Source organism: Elephantulus edwardii, unplaced genomic scaffold, assembly GCF_000299155.1.
Source record: "Elephantulus edwardii isolate Elephantulus edwardi_28Jun2011 unplaced genomic scaffold, EleEdw1.0 scaffold00376, whole genome shotgun sequence".
In the NCBI taxonomy this organism is placed as follows: domain Eukaryota; kingdom Metazoa; phylum Chordata; class Mammalia; order Macroscelidea; family Macroscelididae; genus Elephantulus; species Elephantulus edwardii.
In genome coordinates, this window is record NW_006400126.1 from 1,264,576 (window position 1) to 1,271,853 (window position 7,278).

General features: G+C 38.0%; 1 pseudogene; it reads left to right on the forward strand.

The window, feature by feature from the left end:
* Positions 1 to 1,216: 1,216 nt before the first annotated feature.
* LOC102876321 lies at positions 1,217 to 2,443 on the forward strand (annotated as a pseudogene).
* Positions 2,444 to 7,278: the final 4,835 nt, after the last annotated feature.

Sequence of the window (7,278 nt, forward strand, 5' to 3'; positions counted from 1 at the left end):
TTTCTTGTTTCATAGAAAATTATCTTAAAGACCCTAAAGTAATATATCTATCAATTATCTCTGGAGCTAGAAAGGAATGTGTCCTTGGATATCTAAGAACCAGAGCTCTTAATGATTTACTCAGAAGATCCTAACAAACACACAAAAAAAGCTTATCGCTATTTTCTGCAAATTCTCAAGGACAATAGCTTCTTGTTAATCTGTATTTTTCCACAAGCTCACAAGGACTTTAGTTTCTCATTAATTAAGCTTTCACAGCTGCTCTTCTGGGTCTTATGAGGCTTCATGAACGCACCTTATTTTCTTGGGACATGTCTGCATGCTTGTTCAGGAAGCTGGTTTCAGCTAACTTCGTGCTGAGTGTTCTCTAAGCAGTACTCTACACTCACACACTGACAGTCAACCAAAACATAGTGGCTTCAGAAACCCTCACAAGTAGGCATGAGACCAGTCCTTTGATAATCTCTCCATTTCTCACATGTTATTTCCCAAAGATTTCAATTTTTGTTTTCTTATAGGTTTGTGTATTTTTTGTTCTTTTTTCCCCCCATTTCTCTTGCTTTCTTTCCTCTTTGGTGTGTACCCTTTCCAAGGTGTGTCAGTTATCATTCTCTCATGATACCTCATTCTGACTTTATCTTCCTCCTTATTTTCTTTTTCCTCTTTTTATGCTTTTTTTTTATAAAGATTTTCCACTTGATATTCCTAGTTAGTCCCCCCGCCCGCTTTTTCTTTTAATATACAATCTTGGTTTGTATCCTTGGGTATTGCATTTTGTTTTCCCCCCTTATCTCACCTGATAAGACAGAAACAGGACACAGTCAAACACACATTTCCTTCACCTTCACTCTCTGGACAAAATTGCAAAAATACTGACTCTTCCTTCTCTTGGTAGACAAAAGACTGCAATCAACACTGACTCACTTGCTCTTTACCAATTAAAAAGAGAAACATGAACACTCACCATCATTATACATCACACCCACCCACAGAAAGGTGAATCATTAAGAATTACTAAACTACTAGGGCAGCTGCAGGTGGCTGGCAGTGGTGGTGGTGGACCAGAACTGCTAAGGCAGCTGCACCCACAAAGCTGAGGCTGAGGCAGAGGCTGGGGTGTGCACTTAGCTGACACATTGAACCTGCACGGTTCATCGGAGCCAGCCCTTGTGGCAGCCCAGGCACCTTAGTGGCTCTGCAAAGGGCTCCAGAAAAGATGTGGCTATTCCACTATCTACTAAAGGGGTCCTTGCCCAAGCAGATTGACCACTATTTGTGCTTCTCACTGTCTTCACTCTCCATCAAGCAATTCCTGGACTTTGGGAGAGATAATGCGCATGAGAAAACATCACACATGTTTCTTAAAAAAGCTGCCTGTGAGACTGGCATAATACAATGAGAGTGGTCAACCTTCTGCTGGACAACTTGCTAAACTGACCTTCTGTGGGATTAGCGAAGAGCTGGTATATGCAGAGCTTTCGAAAACTTTTGGAATATGAAAAAAAGAGCCCTGAAGATCCACAAGTCTTGGATAATTTTCTACAAACCCTGCTTAAAGTCTGAAACAGACACAATGATGCGGTTCCTACAATGGCGTAAGGAGTCACTGAGTACAAGGAGAAGTTTGATTTGGATCCTTTCATCAGCTTTAACATCCAATATTTTCTCAATTTTCCACCAACCACATCTCTTTCTGCACGCTTATTAACCAGTATATACTTCTGTTTGATGGTGACACTAATCCTGCTCAGCCTAAACAGATAGGAAGCATTGATTCTACCTGTAAAGTGGCTGAAGTGGTGAAAGATGCCTATGTAACAGCCAAAAGTTGTGTGAACACTGTTACTTGGTAGTTTCATAGCTGAAAGTTGAAGAACTCAATGCTAAAGCTTTAGACAAACATATTCAGGTAGTTTATGTGCCCTTACACCTGTTTCATGTGCTATTTGAGTTGTTCAAGAACTCAATGAGAGCAACAGTGTAGTTACATGAAGATAGAAAAAAAGGTTACCCCGCTGTTAAAACCTTTGTTACCTTGGGCAAAGAAGACTTATCCATTAAGAAAAGTGGCCAGGGTGGTGGGGTCCCACTGCAAAAAACTAGATTGCCTTTTTAACTACATATATTTGACAGCACCCAGACCTAGCCTGGAGCCCACCAGAGCTGCCTCATTGGCTGGATTTCGTTATGGTCTGCCAATTTCTTATCTGTATGCTAGATATTTCCAGGGAGATCTAAAACTGTATTCCATGGAAAGAGTGAGCACTGATGCTGTCATTTATTTGAAGGCTCTTTCAAGTGAATCATTTGAGACTTCCGGTTTTTAATAAGTCGGTGTGGCACAATTGCAAGCCCACACCTGAAGCTGACGACTGGGGTAATACTAGATGCTGCAAAATACAAAGCTAAACAGGACAAGGACGAGATCAATAGAACTTTGTAGAGAATCAAATACTCTGGCTCTCTCTGTGAAGAAAAATCACCTTCTACAAGTCAACCAGAGAGCACTTCTTTCAAATACCAACTCCAAGTGCAAAACCATAGTTATTCCAGTGCTTGAATGTGTGTTTTCTCCACAGGAGCTGGACCTCTTCCATTTAACCTTCCTGTAGCTACTGTAAATGGAGTAATTTTTTTAAGTTCCTCCCTGTTCGTTGTGTTTGACCTCTGGCACACAAGAATGTGGAGTCTCCTGGGAGCAGAAAGCACCTGTTCTCATCCCCTCTACTTAATTATTCCTCAGGATACCAAACTATTTTCCTCATTACTGACACAGCAGATAACTTTTTGTTGCTCTTTGTGATTAAATGCTATATTTGTTCCAAACCACTGAGCAGGTCCTGGGGTATCTGGGAGTTCAGGACATCTGCTGAGCATGTCTTGATAATTCAATCCAAGAGCCCTTCCTTTCAATTTTTTTTCCCAGAGCGCTTTCTGTCTCATATGCTTTTCTTCTCAATTTTCTGGCTTAGACTCTTACCTTCTTCCATCTGATCATATTTCTATTGTGAGATATGGGTACTTTCATGTTAGATCTTACTCTTTGATGCACTGATTTTCATTTAGATTTCATTTGTATGCTTCCATTTTGTTGATTAAAGTGATCCAAAAGTTTAAAAAATTGTTAAACTAACAACCAATGTAACCTATCCACATTGCTCAATCAAATACATCGACATAAAACCTTATAAAGACAATAACACCACAATGTCTCAGAGGCAATAAATAGCTTTAAACCAGATCCCTTCACTCCTTGACAGGACAAGATGGAACCAAAAACTCACCAAAATGCAGACTGAAAAAAATCTTTCAGAAGAGAAAATACTATTGGAGCTTCCTGATAGGTATTAAAAGAATGATAGCTGACTATATTTAAAGGTGAGAAAAACACAGACGTATAGAATAATTCAAAACACAATACAAAACCAAATATATAAAGTAAATGGAAAATTAAGAAATACAGAAAAATTAATTTGATGTTCAGAGCTTTAGGACTAAAATTTTAAAGATGGATAAAATTAAAAATATAAATGAGCAGAATTGAAAAAATATAAATACAGAATTAGTGAAATGGAGGACAAATCCTTCAATACTACTCTGTTAGAGAAAAAATAATCAGACAAAAGAAGGAAATAAAAATATAAAAGCCAATGAATTTTATGTGACAACATCAAAAAGAGTAACTTTTGTAAAACTGGAAAACAAAAATAAGGAAGAAATATAAAAAGCACAGAGAAAATAGTAAAAAATTTACTGGACAAAACTTCCTAAATATTGTAAAAAACGAAACATATGCATTCCAAAAGCTAAGAGAACAACAACAGCAAAATACACCTTGAAGAAAATAAGAAATGAAAAATAAATAAATAAATTTTTAAAAAAAGATGAGAAATGGACATTTGGGCTGCTTCCATGTCCTTGCTCTTGTGAATAACACTGGTATTAACATCAGTGTACAAATTTCCATTTGTGTCTCAGTACTCTTTTCCTCTACAGTCCAATATTCCTAGCAGTGGAATAGCTGGGTCATATGGAATATCTATATTAAACTTTTTAAGGAAATGCCAAACTGCCTTCCAGAGTGGTTGTACCACTTTACAATCCCTCCAAAATTGTATGTGAATTCCAATCTCTCCACATCATCTCTAACATTTATTGTTTACTATCCTGTTAAATTTTACCATTGCTACAGGGGTAAGATGGTATCTCATTATGGCTTTGGTTTGCATCTCTCTTATGGCCCAAATTATCATCAATAAATGACTGAATTGAGAAAATGTGGTGCATTCACATGATGAAATATTACACTGTATTGAAGAGCAATGAGTATGAAAAATACTATGTAACACATAGTTTAAGCATATTGCCAGGAGGGACCAATCTTTGGAGAAAGACATCATGCTTGAAAGAGTGGAGGAACAGTGCAAGAAAGGAAGACCTTAGATGAAATATATTGACACATTGACAGGCGTAATGAGAGTAGATGTGTCAGAGGCAGTGAGATTGGCTCAGCAGAGTTCAGAGTTATTGTGCATAGGGTCACTATGAGTCAAAGTTGGCTTGATGGCACACAACGACAACAACAACTATATAATATGGGAAAGGCTAGTTGTTGTTGTTGCACCATCGAGTCTCTTGGTGACTCATAACGACCCTATGTACAAGAGCCCTAAATGCTGCTCTATCCTGTGCCAACTGAGAGCATTATTTTAATATCTCAGGCTCATAAGGACAAATATTGCATAAGATCATTATTGTAAAAACAGATGGCTAATTAGTAAGACATATGAATATCAATAGAGGGACAAGCAGGGAGGCAGGAATGTGGAGAATGGAGAGAGGAGGAAAATCATGGGATTGCAGACTTTGGTAGGTTGAATGAGGGGGTGAAGAAATTAGGAAAGATATACAGTGCAGGTCTGAAAAATTGAGGTAATTTGGGGTATAGATCAATGGTGATTAACTTTATAAGGCATAAAGTATGGTAAAGTATGGTAATGAAGGGGGGAAAAGAATTAAAAATGGATTTTTTTTAAAAAGGAGGCTGAGAGAACCTTAAATAAGCTAGACCTCAAAAGAAATACATCAAGGCATATCATAATCAAATTTGCCAGAATTAAATACAAAGAACACACTGAAAGCGACTTGGAAAAAACAGAGTTACCTACAAAGGAGAACTAATAAGCCTAAACTCTGATTTCTCAGCAGAAATCACACAAGCAGGAAGAAAATCAGGTGTTACATGTACCACTGAAAGACAATGCCCACCAGGACTGCTATACCCCACTCAAACAAAAACAACAACAACAAAATACTATACCCAGTAATTTTCCCCCCTCAAATATGATGATTATTAGGATATTTCCAGGTAAATAAAATTAAGGAAATTTGTGGAAACTAGACCAATCCTACAAGAAATACAAAAGGGAGTTCTTTGGACCAAGGGCCAAAAATGATAGAAAGCAAACCAAAAATTAACACCCATGATGACATTGAAATTCACAAAATATAATAGTATACGACAGTAAAAATAGGGAAGCAAAAGTATCAGTTGATAAATAGTACAACTACAAAACAAAATGAGAGATTAAAAAGTGTTACAGAATTTCTAACCAGAAAAATATTGAAGATGTTCTTTTGAGAATGGAAAGTAAACAAGGTTGAACTTCTGTTGAACACTATATTGAAGTCCCCCCAGACAGAGTAACAGGCAAGAGGGGAATAAAGAGACATACAAATAGACAAAGAGAAAGTAAAAATGTCTCTGTTTGTACATAATGTGATAGTATATATTGTTGTTGTTATGTGCCATCGAGTCATTTGCGACTCATAGCATCCCTATGTACAAGAGCTCTAAACTTATTCCCACCGCTCCAGTCACAGAATCGATCCATCTCATCGAAGGTCTTCCTCTCCTTTGCTGCCCCTCCACTCTGCCAAACATGATGTCCCTCTCCAAGGACCAGTCCATCCTTGCAACATGTCCAAAGTATGTCAAACGAAGCTTCAGAATCCTTGACTCCAAGGAGCATTCTGGCTTCACCTTCTCCAGGACAAACCTGTTTGTCCTCCTAGCAATCCATGATATAGTCAACACTCTTCTCCAGCACCACAGCTCAAAGACATCAATTCTCTTTCTGTCAACCCTATTCACTGTCCAACTCTGCTGCATAGCACGTAATTGCGAAGACTATAGCCTGGATCAGGTGCACCTTAGTCTCCAGCCTGACATTGTTGCTCTTTGGTACTCTTGAGAGGTCCCTCGGAGCCGACTTACCAATGCAATTCATCTCTTGTTTTCCTGGCTGCTGTTACCAAGAGTGTTTTGATTTTGGAGCCAAGCAAACAAAACTGTTAATTATCTCAATCTTTTCACCATCCATATTGATGCTGCCAATTGGCCCAGTGGTGAGAATCTTTGTTTTCTTGATGTTGAGCTTCAATCCATATAGGAGGCTGCAGTCCTTAACTTTCTGCAGCAAGCTCTTTAGGTCCTCCTCAGTTTCAGCAAGCAGGGTTGTGTCATCTGCATAATGCAGGCTGTTGATGACTCTTTCACCAATCCTGATGTCCCATTCTTCTTTGTACAGCCCAGCATCTCAGATGATATGTTCTGCATACAGATTGAGAAAGTATGGAGACAGAATATACCCCTGATGAACCCCCTTCTTGATTTTGAACCATGTAGTGTCTCCTTGCTCTGTTCTGACCACTCTCTCTTGGTCCAAATATAAGTTTCGCATTAGCACAATCAACTGTTCTGGGATTCTCATTCTTCTCAGTGTCAGCTACAGCTTGTTATGATCCACACAGTCAAAAGCCTTTGCATAGTCAATGAAGCACAGATAGACATTCTTCTGGTATTCTTTGGTTTCTGCCAAGATCCATCTAACATATATAGAAAACCCTAAATACTCAGCAAGAAAATTACTACTGACATAGTAGATTCATTCAACAAAAAGGCAGGTACAAGATCAGTCATATGTACAAAACATACAAAATCCTATAAAGCGGCAGAGTATAAGATCAATAAACAAAATTTGTCAGATTTCTCTATAATAACAAACTCTGAAAGAAAATAAAGAAAGCAATGACATTCAGCAAAACCATCCAAGGGATGAAATATTTATGAATATATCTAACCAGAGATACAAAAGAACTGTACAAAGTAAACTACACAACATCACTACAAAAAAATACAGCAAGTTCTACTACCAAATAGTAAATAAATAGTTCTACTACCAAAAGTTTTTGGTAGTATATACCAGGACCGTGGAT